This window comes from Lycium barbarum, chromosome 12 (assembly GCF_019175385.1).
Source record: "Lycium barbarum isolate Lr01 chromosome 12, ASM1917538v2, whole genome shotgun sequence".
NCBI lineage: Eukaryota > Viridiplantae > Streptophyta > Magnoliopsida > Solanales > Solanaceae > Lycium > Lycium barbarum.
This window is the reverse complement of record NC_083348.1, coordinates 55,759,927-55,776,541: the sequence shown is the minus strand read 5'-3', so window position 1 is coordinate 55,776,541 and position 16,615 is coordinate 55,759,927. Positions and strand designations below refer to the sequence as shown.

Here is a 16,615-nt window from a genome sequence, read left to right as displayed (position 1 = left end):
CACCATTTTTCTCTAATTTCCCCACATTTGTCCTTATAACTCATTATTGTGTTTTCGCGCATTTAATACTTGTTTCATGATACAAACATCATTTATAACGTATTCATAATCACAACACGTCACATTCATGATTCCATTCCACTGTCATTCAATGGTGACACTATTCACCCATTCAAGACCCATTTCCCATGTCTTTGTACAATTCAAGCTTCTTAGTTTCCTAATACCTTAAATAACATGATAAAGTCATAAAACATACCTTAGATGATGGTGGAACAAGTCTTGAGTAACAATACTCTTTTATACTAAAAACCCTACTTCACTTCCTTTGCAATTTCTTGGTATAGATGAACTTTGGTGAGTTTCACACTCTTGATTTCATGGATTTGGGTGTTATTGATCTTGATCTTCACTTGCATTCTTGTATTGGAAGAGTTTTGGAATGTTCTAGAGAGAGATTGGGTCGTGGTGAGAGAAGGGGAAATAAATAAAATGGACTTGGATCATTATTTTATAAAGTTGAAATCTGTCCCGACATCATTATACGGTCCATTATACGGTCCGTATAATCGACCGTAAAACTGCTCCAGTGATTACCCTTTTCTGTGTCAATTTGACGGTGCATTATATGGGCCGTATAATTTTATACGGTCCGTATAATAGACCGTAAAACCCACCTTTCAGCAACCTCACTCTGTGAATCTTCTACGGTTCATTATACGGCCGTAAAAGCATTATACAGTCCGTATAATCGACCGTATAATCCACCAGTTCACTGAATCTCATTTCCATCACTTCGCTTCATCTCCGACCCTTATGGAACCTTCTTAACAATTGTTTAACACCTCGATACCAGTTTAAAAGACGTTGTCCCTCGTCAAAACACCATATACGTCATACCCTTCATTGGCCTAATCACTGTACACTAGCGGGGGAAATTTCCAAGGTGTAACATTCTTCCCCCCTTTGGAACATTCGTCCCCGAATGTTAAACACTCGGGATTCTAGAAAATTTTTGCCAGAGTTTCCCCTGTAATTTAGCACTACCAACCTGTCACAACAACCCATAATATCATCACCTCACAGGGCTACATCACAATATCAACATATCTATGGCCACACGCGACCAAAAGAGTAAAATTAAAGAATACATACCTCATCTTGTCGACGTTTCACCATGAACCTCTTCTGGAGATGGGAATAGATGTGGATACTTGGATTTCATCTTCTCTTCCGCCTCCCAAGTCATTTCTTCCCGATTGTGGTTCCGCAATAAAACTTTGACTGATGCTACCTCTTTATTCTGAAGCCTTCGCGCTTGCCTATCTAGAATGGCAACAGACACTTCTTCGTATGTTAGCTTCTCTGTCATTTGCAAATCCTCTATCGGGACAATCTTTGTGGGATCTCCGACACACTTGCGGAGCATCGATACATGAAAAACTGGGTGCACTGATTCAAGTTCCGAAGGCAAGTCCAATTCGTTGGCTACACGGCCCACCTTACGGATAATTCTATGAGGTCCAATATATCTTGGGCTCAACTTTCCCTTTCTACCAAATCTCATTACCCCTTTCATTGGCGATAGTTTCAAGAATACCCAATCATTGGCCTGAAATTCCAAGTCTCGTCGGCGATTGTCTGCATAAGCCTTTGACGACTTTGGGCTGTTAACAACCGATCTCGGATGATTTTAACTTTTTCGACCGCTTGTTGAATCAATTCGGGGCCTATTAATTGTGCTTCTCCTGTTTCAAACCATCCTATTGGAGATCTACACTTCCTTCCATATAAAGCTTCATATGGAGCCATTTGAATACCGGAATGGTAGCTATTGTTGTAAGCAAATTCAATAAGGGGCAAATGCTCATCCCAACTACCACCAAAATCCAGCACACATGCTCGTAGCATATCTTCCAAGGTCTGAATAGTATGCTCGTCTTGTCCGTCGGTCTGTGGATGAAACACCGTGCTGAGCTTAACCTGAGTACCTAGACCTTCTTGAAAGGACTTCCAAAACTTAGCCGTGAACTGTGCTCCTCTATCAGTAATAATAGACAATGGAATACCATGAAGTCGCACAATTTCCTTGAGATACAACCTGGCATAATCTCCCGCTGAATACGTGGCTCTAACTGGGAGGAAATGAGCGGCTTTCGTGAGTCTGTCCACGATCACCCATATAGAATCATACTTCCCTCGTGAACGGGGTAATCCCACGATAAAATCTATATTAATTATTTCCCATTTCCACGTAGGAATTTCCATTGTTTGCAACAAGCCCCCTGGCTTTTAATGTTCGGCCTTCACTTTTTGGCAATTTGGACATTGTGCAACAAAATCTGCTATGTCCCTCTTCATGCCATCCCACCAATATATCAATTTGAGGTCATGATACATTTTGGTCGCACCAGGATAAATAGAATACCGAGAATAGTGTGCTTTTTCTAAAATCCGTTGGCGCAAATTTGCCACGTCCAGTACACATAGCCTGCCTCGATATCTAAGGATCCCATCTATGAAAACTTCAAATGGGGACTTCTCCTTTTCACGAGATAGGTCTCGGTAATGGATTAACTGAGAATCCTCATATTGTCGTTCCTTCACTTCTATATTCAAAGATGACACTGTGGGGTCATTAATGCTGATCCCTGCATCACCCGAATCCATCACACGTACTTCCAGATTAGCTAGTTGGCGGAGCTCACGAGCCATCTCTTTCTTTTCCAGAGAAACTTCACATAGACTGCCCATTGATCGGCGGCTAAGTGCATCGACTACTACGTTTGCTTTGCCGGGGTGGTACAAAATGTTCACATCATAGTCTTTCAACAATTCTAACCACCGCCTTTGCCGCAGGTTCAACTCCTTCTGTTTGAAAATATATTGAAGACTTTTGTGATCTGTGTAGATATCAACACGCACACCATACAAATAATGCCTCCATATTTTTAAGGTATGAATAACCGCGGCCAATTCGCGATCATGAGTTGGATAATTCTGTTCATGTTTCCGCAACTGTCTCGAAGCGTATGCAATAACTCTGCCATGCTGCATTAATATACAACCTAGTCCCATACCGGAAGCATCACAATATACAACATAGCCATCTGGCCCTTCTGGAAGTGTTAACACTGGAGCTGAAGTTAATCTATCTTTCAACTCTTGAAAACTACGCTCACAAGCGTCGCTCCACTGGAATTTTGCCGACTTCTGGGTTAGCTTCGTTAATGGGGCTGAAATAGATGAGAAACCCTCTACAAATCTTCTATAATAGCCTGCCAAACCCATAAAACTATGAACTTCTGTGGGCGTCGTAGGCCTTGGCCAAGTCTTCACGGCTTCAATTTTCTGAGTGTCGACTCGAATGCCATCATTTGAAATAACATGGCCCAGAAATGTCACAGAGTTTAGCCAAAACTCATACTTTGAAAATTTCGCATATAATTCTCGAGCTCGAAGAATGCCAAGAACAATCCTTAGATGATCTGCATGTTCTGATTCTGTGCGAGAATACACCAGAATATCATCAATAAATAATATCACGAAGAGATCCAAAAATGGCCTGAATACATTATTCATTAAATTCATGAACACTGCCGGGGCATTCGTCAACCCAAACGACATCACGCAGAACTCATAGTGGCCATACCTCGTTCTGAAGGCTGTTTTGGGAATATCTTCTTCTCTAATTCTTACTTGATAACCAGATCTCAAATCTATCTTGGAGAACCACTTGGCACCATGCAGTTGATCAAACAAATCATCAATTCTGGGGAGGGGATATCTATTCTTTATTGTTACCTTATTCAGCCGTCTATAATCGATGCACATCCGTAGAGATCCGTCCTTCTTTCTCACAAATAAGATCGGTGCTCCCCACGGTGATGAATTGGGCCTTATGAACCCCATTTCAAGCAAATCCTTCAACTGTGTCTTTAGCTCTTTCAATTCTGCCGGAGCCATTCGATAAGGAGGAATAGAAATGGGCTCAGTGTCCGGCAATACATCAATAGTGAAAGCAATTTCCCTTTCAGGAGGAAGACCTGGAAGTTCATCTGGAAATACATCTGGGAATTCATTCACTACTGGAACAGATTGGAGAGTTGGCGGCTTTGCCTCGGTGTCATGAACCGAACTAGATGATAAATATAGCCTTTAGCTATCATCTTTCTTGCCTTAAATAGGAAATAAATCTACCCTTTGGAGATGTCGTATTACCCTTCCATTCAAGTACGGGATCTGCCGGAAATTGAAATCGAACCATTTTTATCCGGCAACCAACATTGCCGTAACACGAGGCCAACCAATCCATACCCATAATTACATCGAAATCTATCATTTCCAGCTCAATCAAATCGGCTTTTGTCTGGCGATCACATATAACAACTACACAATTCTTATGTACTTGTCTCGCTATTACGGGATCACCAACCGGAGTGAATACCTCGAAAGGTTTAATTGGCTCAGGTCTCACCCCAATACAATCAGCAACATACTGCGTAACATAAGAGAAAGTAGAACCCGGATCGATCAAAGCATATACGTCACGGGAAAATATAGTCAATGTACCTGTGACAACATCTGGGAGGATTCAAGATCCTGTCGCCCCGCTAAAGCATATACGCGGGGCTAAACAACACCTGAAGTAGATGCTCCCCCTCTGCCTCTGCCTCTGCCTCTACCTGCTGTAGTTTGAGAAGTCTGTGCTGTCGGGCGTACTGAAGAAGACCTAGCTGCTGGTCCTGTAGGCTGAGTCCCAGCTCTACCTCTCGCTGAAGGGCAATCCCTCATCATATGGCCAACTTGCCCGCAGGCATAACAAGCATCCGAACCCTGACGACACTGTCCGGAATGCAATCTACCGCACTGGCTACACCGCGGTACCGGAGGTCTCCGCTGACTAAAATCTCCCCTAAACTGAGAATCTGGAGCCCTCGAACTCTAGCCCTGTCCTGACTGAAAAGAACGATCAAACCTCCTATCTGAGAATCGGGGTGGCGCACTGGTCGCTGACTGACCTGAGTGCCTAGAATGCATCTGTCTTGGTCCCCCTCTATATTCACTGCTCGCTCTCATAGATCTAGCCCTCTTACCTTGTTTTTGATCATTATCACGATCACTTCTTTGCGGTTGTTGTCGTTCCTCAAGATTCTGAGCATGGGCCTGTATTCGGGAAATATCCATCCCGTCTTGCAAAGAGGCCGTCAAACATTCTCTAAATAGATGTGGCCCCAAACCACTCACAAACCTATAGACCCGATCTCCCATGTCGGCCACCATAGTTGGAGCATATCTAGCCAAAGAATTGAATTTCATACTATACTCTCGGGCACTCATGCTTTCTTGCTTTAGATTCAAAAACCTGTCCGCTCTAGCTCGGCGGACCTCGGGTGGCAAATAGTGACGAATAAAGGCATCCACGAACTCTTGCCATACCGGAGGAGGCACATTCTCTCCTCTTGATGCCATCCAATTGTTGTACCATAATACCGCCACATCGCGGAGTCTATAAGAAGCCAACTCCCCGGATTCGGTCTCAGAGGCATGAATAATCTTTAAGGTCCTCAACATCTCATCAATGAAGTTTTCCGGGGGATTTAAGGTCATAAAATCACGGGCTCTCGTACTAGCTGAACGATCACTCGGGCCCGCATTCTGCCGCTGTGCCTGGGCAGCAACCAACTGCGTCAATAAATGAATAGCTTCGGTCACTTGTTGACCCGAAGCAACTGGTGGAGGAATTGGGGCTGAAGCCCCTCCTTGCTCCTCTACATCGGGTGAGGCCTCATTTTGTGATTCGCCTTCCCCTACATTTATCGGAAGCTCTCGTTCTGCCCGCCTTTTTGTCATAGCTTTGCCCTTCTGGGCGGCTGTAGCTTTTCCCTTTGGCGGCATTCTCTGAAATCACAGCACACTATTAGGGAGGATAAAATCTTACGCATGACTCTATCGCACGATTTCATAAGAAGAAGGATGGTCATTTTCCTAAATGCCCTGTAGCCTCTTGTCTATTAGCGTGGCGCGCAACACATCATAAACAAGACTCTACTAGACACGGCTCGTAGACACTACCTAGGACTAAACCGCTCTGATACCACTTCTGTCACGACCCAGCTAGGGGCCAAGACGGGTACCCGGGGCTAGCCACCGAGCACCACTCGAGCTACTACTCATCTTACTCACTTAATGCTCTTTTACCAACTTTATACACTAATTGTAGGAAAATCATATTTTATATGGAAACATAAATGCTTTATATACATTTGCCTCTCGGCCACCAAAATAATATATACACATAATAGCATCTTGTGAAACCATCTAACCCACACTGCGTATCTACGAGCCTCTACTAACATACTAAACATATAGACGGAACAAGACTCCGCCGTGCCCCAAATATGCATATATACCAAAAGGAGAATCACAAGCACCTCCGAACAATGGAGTGCTCTCAATCAACTGACAGCTACTAAGAATCTGGATCAAGCTCACCTCCCTGTCTACCTGTGGGCATGAACACAGCGTCCAAAGAAAACGGACGTCAGTACGAATATTATACGGAGTATGAGAGGCATGAACAATGAAGAAAACAGAATAATAATATAATGAGGACATCAATATGAAACATCTGGATCTGAGTGACAATCATAAGAGAAGTAATGCATGCTATCTTACTCATACTCATCATCATATCATGTATGCGTAATATGTAAACTGCCCGTCCATATCGGAACGGTGTGATAATCAATAACAATAGCCCGCGTCCAGGCCTCCCGCGTCCGGGGTACCATCTCATGCCGCCTACTAGTGGTGTCTGCCCATGCCAAATGGTCATGGTGTATCCGTATAGCTTCCCGCCTTAGCGGTGACTGCCCAGCCAACTAGGCGCGGTGTGATATTATCATAACATGCTCATATTATTACAGTACATGCATAAAGCTCAAGATTAAATATACTCTATCGGGGTGACGTAAGGTCGTGATCCCCCGATTTCATTACGGAGCAATGATTGACATTCTGCCTCACCTTGAAGGAATTAATACATAAGGTGAGTGTAAGCAATAAATAACATCATTATCAATATGGCATCATCATATCATATCTCTTATCTTACATAGACGTTTATGGATATAGGCTTTTAGCTTTCCGGAATATAGGAACTCCTGGAGAGGAAAGGAAATTAGGCTATAGGATTCATGCCATTAGAAAGAAAGGACTAGCCTCGCATACCTTTGTCATTTAGCTGAGCTATCGTTCGCTTGCTCTCCTTAATGTCACGTCGCTACCTTCACGAAAGAATCCGTATTAACGTTAGTTCGTCGACTTAAGGAATACGTCACTATTTCTAGAGAAAGTTGGGCATCACTTCCTTTACTTATACTACTTTTCCCATAGTCCATATCAACTCCCAACGTTCTCAACAACATCCACAATATTACGATCAACAACCATCATTTATATATTCACCACATTCCACCATTTTTCTCTAATTTCCCCACATTTGTCCTTATAACTCATTATTGTGTTTTCACGCATTTAATACTTGTTTCATGATACAAACATCATTTATAACGTATTCATAATCACAACACGTCACATTCATGATTCCATTCCACTATCATTCAATGGTGACACTATTCACCCATTCAAGACCCATTTCCCATGTCTTTCTACAATTCAAGCTTCTTAGTTTCCTAATACCTTAAATAATATGATAAAGTCATAAAACATACCTTAGATGATGGTGGAACAAGTCTTGAGTAGCAATACTCTTTTATACTAAAAACCCTACTTCACTTCCTTTGCAATTTCTTGGTATAGATGAACTTTGGTGAGTTTCACACTCTTGATTTCATGGATTTGGGTGTTATTGATCTTGATCTTCACTTGCATTCTTGTATTGGAAGAGTTTTGGAATGTTCTAGAGAGAGATTGGGTCGTGGAGAGAGAAGGGGAAATAAATAAAATGGACTTGGATCATTATTTTATAAAGTTGAAATCTGTCCCGACATCATTATACGGTCCATATAATCGACCGTAAAACTGCTCCAGTGATTACCCTTTTCTGTGTCAATTTGACGGTGCATTATACGGGCCGTATAATTTTATACGGTCCGTATAATAGACCGTAAAACCCACCTTTCAGCAACCTCACTCTGTGACTCTTCTACGGTTCATTATACGGCCGTAAAAGCATTATACGGTCCGTATAATCGACCGTATAATCCACCAGTTCACTGAATCTCATTTCCATCACTTCGCTTCATCTCCGACCCTTATGGAACCTTCTTAACAATTGTTTAACACCTCGATACCAGTCTAAAGGACGTTGTCCCTCGTCAAAACACCATATACGTCATACCCTTCATTGGCCTAATCACTGTACACTAGCGGGGGAAATTTCCAAGGAGTAACAATTCTTTTGTGTACATATTGGGGCACGGCAGGTTCTTGTCCCGTCCTTATGATTTCAGTACTCTAGTTAGAGGCTCATAGATACTTATGTGTGGGTAGTACATGTTATGAGATTTCTTCTGTGTATATTTTGTACATCAGTTTGTAACCTCGTGGGCTTATGCACATATTTATGTTTTGGGAGATTTGGAGATTGGATCATGATAAGTCTTGCGTTGAGAATGATGTATGTCCAGGATTGGTATGATAGCTAGTATGATGAGGGGTGCTCGGTAGTCAGCTTCGGGTACCCGTCATGGCCCCCTAGTTGGGTCGTGACAATAATATACCTATGCTTGCACCTAGGAATAGTATCATGTTTTTTTAGTCTCATTTTGGATTCCATGAACTGCCAGTACATCTGTCTGAAAATATCCTTTGGTTGTGACTAATTTTGATCACTATATGTACCTACTTGATTCCTATTTTAGCCTTTGACTCCCTTACATGCTTCTGGGAATTGAGTACTTCACTAACGCCCCTATAAGACCTGATTTTGCTAGAGACACCTTGTGATTTGCTGTTGAATCTTTGCTTGAAACAAAACTCTGAACTTGAATTTGTTTTGATCTTAACTAATGAAATTGGGAAATCTGGAATTACTTAAGCATATTGTTTAAATCATTTAGGAGTCTAATCATGTGATAGGCTAAAAACTAGATTGAGATTGATCCCTCCACTTATGACTGCTCTATGCTATCCTGTTTAGGTAATTAAGGACAAAATGAACTTGATACTATCTTAACCTATGAATAGTCTCAAAAGAGACACTTATGTATAACTTGATCCTCTTATCATGCTTTATGTTTTCTTGGATTTCTTGAAACTGGGAAACAGTTGGTGTTCACACCCATCCTCTGTTTTTCTGTTTTTGGCTTAATGGACACTCCTTTGCTTATTTCCTTTTCCCTGCTACTGTCTTCCCCTGCCTTCACTTGGACTCTTACCTTATTCATGTAGCTGTTGCCTAACCTGGCCTTGCTTTTTGCAGACTCGAAACCTGCTAAACCATGATGCATCTCATGTTTTTCCCTTAGTTGTATTCTTAACCATAATTGGTGGTTTCTTTATGGTTCTTTCCTGTTTGATACTTGCTCAAAACTGTTTTAGCTTATAAATGACTCATTTTAAGATAGCAATGAGAAGCTGTGTGAGTTTAAACCTTGAAAAAAGTAGTGTGAAAACTATAGCTTTTTTGGAAACCATAAAAATTTGTATGCTTGATTCATCTTTGAATCTCACTGAATTAACTAAGTTTGGACTGAAAGCTTTGCTTGTGGGCTATGTTTGTACAACCTGTGCATCAACCTCTTAAAACTGAATTGTTGGAAAACCTCATTGCATGAAGATTGCTTTAACTTAGGACTAGATTAACCATGAACTTTGAGTATTCATTTGACTCCCAAAACCCTGCTCTGTACTGAGTTTTAGAGGCTGACATATATGTATTTGTTTAGCAAAACTGTTCATTTTTTCCTATTTTGATTAACTGGAACACTACTTGATTTGTTGTGCAAAAAATTGTTATTTTAGACTACAAATTTGGCTGCTCATTCTGCCTGATTCTAGGTGATTTAAATCTGGAAATTTTAGTTATTTCTTCTGGGAACTTTGATGTGTTTTTGGTAGTTTGGATGAGTTATTTTGAAAAGGAGAATATTGGGGAAGAGTAGTGTACATCAGTGTATATGGAGGGTATGCCTTTCTAAAGGGTTTTGCTCTCTATGTGCAAGTATATCACCTAGTATATCATGTATATCATGGTTCAACATTTAGAAAAATTTGAGATAGAATGCAGTGGTATATCTGTGGTATATCATGTATGTTACATTCCATACTTAGGAAATTTTCAGTTCGAGCCTGGTATTTGAACCTATCATCCATGTGTTTGTTGTCTCGGTTATTTATGGGCGTATTGCATATTTGGGCTATTTTCCTTGTTCTGCCGTTACAAAGTATTAAGTGGGCTTGCCCCAAGTCTGATGTAATTCATTGGCATTGTAATAATCATTATAGCTTTTAATTTTGGACTTAGTTAATTTGTGAATCGTATACTAATGTCATGTATGTCCTTTACCTCTCTGTCCATCCAAAACCCGTTGGTGGGCCCCAACGGTGCCCGCTAACGTATCTAAATCGAGTCAACCCAACTTGGAGCAAAATGGAGCATACATTGGAATTAAGATGAACCCGATTGCATAAACAATTTCTTTTTGGGCTTACTCGACCCAACTTCTCTATCTCCTTTAATTACGCATTTTAAGTTATTATTTGTGCAATTATTCTGTCAATTGGAACCCTTATGAGATTGTCGTATTTTAAATGCGCCAAAATTAGTTTACTACAAAAATCAAGACTAATTTTGAGACTTTAAATGCAAATTGGGACTGATTTGATTAAAGGACCAAAACTGCCGACTTGATAAGATGTGGGACTGATTTGAACATTTACGAAAACCTATGGACTTGGACATGTGGATTGATTTGGACAAAACTTGTGAGACTAATATGATTATTTAGACTTAGGCTAAAAAATAAAATCTGATTAAAACTTGGCAAAAGATAGAACAAAAATGGACAACATAATATTATATGGACTATAGTAGTATACCTAAATTATTTTAAAAAAAAAACTTTTTATGGGTGGACTTAGGTAGAGTCCTACTTAGGCTAAGAGCCTTCGGGTGTTAGCCTAAGTGTTCTAGTCCGACACCCTAAACGCCCAATTTTAGGCAAAATTTTACCACTTTTGATTCTTAAAACGGGGTATATTTTGCATAAATGACTAATTTCTATTTGCGGAAATAGGAAACAAAAACTGTTTTTATGACAATCAATTTATATCTACAAAGGCATACTATTAGAACCCGTAGGTCAACCGTATTTTACGGATCGTTAATACCGGGGTGCCTACCACCTTCCCCGGGGGATCACGAGAACCCTTACCCATACTTTGGTTAGATTAAGATTCTTTTAAAATTTAACCGTTTTGAATGAACCCTTTTCGAACTGGTTTTTCTAATTTCCTAAAAATTAGGTGGCGACTCTAAAATAAGTCCATTTAGAGCATCATCGACGTAGAAGTATATTTTTTCCTTTTCCCCGGTATGATTGATAACCGTATTTCTCCGGGACACTTTCCTTTTTAAATGAGACAAGTGCAAATACGAATCGGAAAAAATAGAACCGCTACAGAGGTAAAGAAGGTTCAAATTCTAGATATGATCCTTTAGTACTTTTTTGAATTCCTTGAATGAATTCAAGCTTTGTCACCCAATGAATGTATCAACTAGGAGCTCATTTATATGGTGCATGAGTCAAGTTTACCCCTGTGCTACTAAAAATAGTTTACATTTATCCTCCGTTAGATTTTGCGTGTAAATTTATTCCGGCCCTTAGCAAAATAAATAAATTTACCCCTATCCTTAACGGTAGTCCACAATGGCATCACGACCCATCAATTAAATTGCCAAGCGATGTTCATATCAGTTTTTCTTGTTATTCTACTAATTTTTAGAACTTTTTATTACACCCACGAAAAAAGTTCAAAACATGAGACAACATTTTGACTTTCAGCAAACCTATCAAGAAAATTGTCTGAGTACATTTTTCAATGCATCCATGCAGGGGTGGGCGTTCGGGCTGTCGGATTGGATATGAAATTGTCGGTTTAGATTTTTGATTTTCAGATTGAAGAAATTATAATCCAAATCCAACTCAAATAAGCTCAAATTGGATTGGATTTTTTAAGTTCGATTTCGGATTAATCGGTTTGAATATTTTGTATTTGACTTTTGAGTCTTAAGACAAGCTTATTAGGAACGGAATTCATGTTTGAGTTCCACAGAGGAAATCTAAATCTTAATTGCTCTGTACTAAGAAAACCCTATATTATATGAGATAATTATGGCCCAATATTGTAAAGTCATCTAGTGTACGAAATTTAGCCCAATTCTTACTTTATAACCCGGATAGTCCATTGTAGCTTTATCATTACCTGTTGAATCCTATCCCTTTTTTCCAAATAGCTAAAATTATCTCTCCTCTCTCTTCCTAACCCTCCTCCCGTATCTTTTTCTTCACACCAACTCTGTCCACCCTATCCATGAAACCTTGCTACTTATATATCTTCAGTTGTTTATCTTCTTCAATCACTCTCTCTCTCTCTCTATTCTCTTGATTTGTTGCCCAAGCTAATATGATTTTCCGGTCAGAGTTATTTTTGGGGATTGAAGCAATAATGTTTTCAGATTTTGAAATCGAGAATGTGTAACATCTTTGTAAAAAGCTATACTGGGACTCTAACTGAAGCTATTAGCAAAAAGCCCTTCACTATCGCTGCTAGATGATATTGGAAAGGCTCATCCCAACATATTTAATATTTTCCTTCAGTTGTTTGAAGATGGCCGCCTAATCGACTCTTAAGTTTGATTTTATATATTTCACAAGACAGATTGTAAACTTGTCCTGAAAAATTTCTAATTGAAGAATTTCTTTATCCTTGGATCTTGGCATTGCTAATTATGGAATACCTTGATAGTTATGATTTTTAATGTGGGTTTAACAACCATTATAAAGGGTAGACAGAAATACTACTAGCTTATTGCTTGTTGATGATGAGATAGCCACCTCCTATGTTCGGGTACATTGTTTATACTTAGTATACAATGTTTATACAAAGTAGATACATCGTTTATACATATTATACAGTGTTTATACATGATTATACAAAGCATATACATTATATATATAGAGCATACGTAATGTTTATATATAGCTATACATAACAGATTCATTATCTATACTTAATACAGTGGGTTACATCGGCTGCAAATTAGATGCCTTAGCCGTATATATGAGTTATTTCCCCATATTATATTTTATTTAGTAGAGAATTGTATATTAGACTTAATACTTAATGGGTAGGGCCTTAGGTACTAATCTATTGGACCTTTAGAGATTAGACTTGTTAGTATTTAGCACACATGATATGGTAGGGTTAGATATAAGGTATAGATTATAGATCGGGCTGTACGTTCCACATCACTAACAGTTATATTATGACCTATGCATGTCCTACGCCCTCAGAGGCACTTTCATGTTATGCAGATGTCCTCAGATGTTTATCTACATATGCATTCAGATATCGAGATTGCTTTCATGTTTCAGATGTCTTTCATGATTCTTATGTACTTGATGTTCTTATGCCTCACATGCTCGGTACATTATCCGTACTGACTCTCCTATTGCTTGGGGGGGGGGGGGAGGGGGGAGGGCTGCGTTCATGCCCGCAGGTTCAAGTAGACAGAGAGGTGATCCAGCTCAGTGGGATTTCTACTTAGCGACAGTCAGTGCGCTCCACTTGATCCGGAGCTGCGGTATACTTTGGTATGCCATTTTGAGATGTATATGTATATATATAGGTATGGCAGGGCCCTGTCCCGTCCTTTCTATAGTTTTCTACTCCATTAGAGGTCTGTAGACAGTTGTATGTAGATGGTACTTGACGTAGCCTTGTTGGTTCCTTTTTTTTGTGTACAGTATATGCAGCAGCCTGGTCGGCTTGCGCTGTCCTTTCCAGATAGTAAATATGCACAGATGGTTGATAGTTCTTGATGCAAATCTTTTGATGTTGTTCGGTATAAGTCAGTATAATTCAGTTATAAGTCTTGAATGGACCGCCCTATCTTTTAGTGAGTTTCAGATACGAGTATAGGGGTGCTTGGTCAATAGAGGTCAGACACTCGTCACGATTCATCGGTTTGGGTCGTGACATAACCGCACTTATAAACATCAAGTTCTATAGCATAAAATGACGTTCCAAAGTTTTGAAACATGACTTATTGGGAGGGGGGGGGGGGGGGGCTAACGTATGGAAAAAGAGTGAAAATGGAGGAGATGAAGGAATGGAGAAGTGTGGAAAATAAAGGTTCTGCCATAGTTTTAATGGCTTATTTAACGCAGGAAATTCCTACATTAAACAAGGGCCTTTAACGCAGGAATTTCCTGCGTTAAGGGTACTTTAGTAACTTTTTTTTAAAGAATTTGTATTCATTTCATTTTTTCTTAGGTCATTTAGGTTCCGGCAACACCTCAAAAATTGAGTTTAGAAAAGTGGAGAGCTAAGATTTCTTTTTAATATTTTTGACTTAGTAATATCTTAGTGCAATAACTAAGTAGGCGTTTGACCATGCGATATGAAATCATGATTTCATATTTTGATTTTAAATTAGTGTTTGTTTATGCAATTTGCATAAAATTTCAACTTTAACTTCATATCATGATTTCAATTAAATCCCATATTCTCCAAAAAGGTATGGCTTGGGATTCCAAATCATGATTTCAATTTTTTTTTAATGTAAAACTTGACCCATAAGTTTATATTTTGTGAAAAAAAGATCCATAAGTTGGTAAATATATTTACCAACCATTTAATCAAATATTAAAAGATCTGCAAGTTGGTAATATATTTATAACAAATTTACTCTTATCAACTATTTACCAACTGCATTTACTTATACAAGTCATGTTCAATTTTCCTTTTAATTGAATTAAAGTTCGATCACTTGATGCTGTATTTTTCAGAAACGTCTTTTAGTACCGTATTAATTTTGTTTTGAAATATGATATGCTCATTTGGTAAGATGGTATAAGACTTGGGAAAGTTTTTATGGTTTTCGTAACTTGTGGGGTCTTTATGTATATAAGAAAAAAATACAACTTAAGAATCTAAATTGCATGTCCAAACAAAACTTCAACTTCAAATCATAATAATTTCAAAAACTGATTTCATATAATGATTTCAAATCACGTCCAAACGGCTCCTAACATATTATAAGAAAATTGAGATGAACTTCACTTGGCATTTTAATTGATAGGTTCGGGTGCTGAGCAATCATTTCTGGTTTATTTGGAATCAAATATGTTACAAGAAAAAATAATAATAATCAATTGTACTGGAGTATCAAGCGGAAATTGCGACCATGAGTCAACTAGTTAACAAAAAATCCATCAAACCATATGACCTTCAATAAAACTGAGTGAAAAAGTTAAATCCCAGATTTTATAGTGAGATAACCAAAGCTTTCCTACATGCTATAACCAAACAGCCCCTTATCTTTTTCAAAGAAAGTATTGTGTTCACGTCAGTGGCGGAGCCAGAAATCTCGTCAAGAGTGTTCAAATTTTTAAGAAATCGATATAATTTTTTGCGTTGAATGTGTGCTCCGAAAATTCTAAATCAAACAATGCAGTTATTTGGCTAAACCATACAAATGCTTAAATAGAAATATAATTTTATAATTCAAAACTAACATAAAAAGACAAAAAAAATTCTACTAACAAATCATATGATTTAAATAATTTATCACAATTATGGCGGATGAGTAGAACTCTGACTTGACTTTAAAACTTTAAGATTTGCTTAATGAAAAAAATATTTGATTTTACATAACTTTAAAGTTTTAAGATAAAGGTTTGGTCTGTCTTAACAGTTTCTCCACCATAAATAAAATGGTCCAAAATAAAACGCACAAAGCTGCTCCTAGGAATCAAACATGCGCCCTTAAGAAGATAATGGACACCCTAGACGGCTGGGCCACAACTGTCTCTTATGTCAAGGGTGTTCAATTTAATATATAACCGCACATAAATAGGTATTTTACCTATACACCCGATATAATTTTCCATCGAAAGGTGTTCGGCTGAACACCCTTGGGAGGGTGTACCTCCGCCCCTAGTTCACGTGTGTGCTAGGCATGTAGGATTCCATAATGAAAGTAGTAAAAACAAGTCTACAAGTGCAATCCACATTGCTTCTCTCCACCCAACCCCAACTCATCTTCTAACTCCACCCATACCACCCCCGCACCCACCTACCTCCATGGTATTTGTTTAAATTATATACAAATACTTTTACAATAATATTTTTTTGTTTGCATACCAAACACAAGAAAATAAGTAAGAAATACGCTTATTTTCTTAAAAACATTTTTCTTTATACCGAACACACTCTAAAAGTCAATATTTGTTGAGACTATATAAAAAACAAATAAAGCTTCCGTTGCCGGGACTTGAACCCGGGTCTCTCAGGTGAGAGCCGAGTATCCTCCTAACCAACTAGACTACAACGGATTTGACATTGCTTTGAAACGATTTCT

General features: G+C 38.9%; 1 non-coding gene across 1 annotated transcript; it reads right to left on the bottom strand.

Annotated features, from left to right (window-relative positions):
* Nucleotides 1-16,513: 16,513 nt before the first annotated feature.
* On the bottom strand, nucleotides 16,514-16,589 carry TRNAE-CUC (transfer RNA glutamic acid (anticodon CUC)). Its single transcript has one exon. It is a non-coding gene; the product is annotated as a tRNA-Glu (tRNA).
* Between the last annotated feature and the right edge of the window lie 26 nt (nucleotides 16,590-16,615).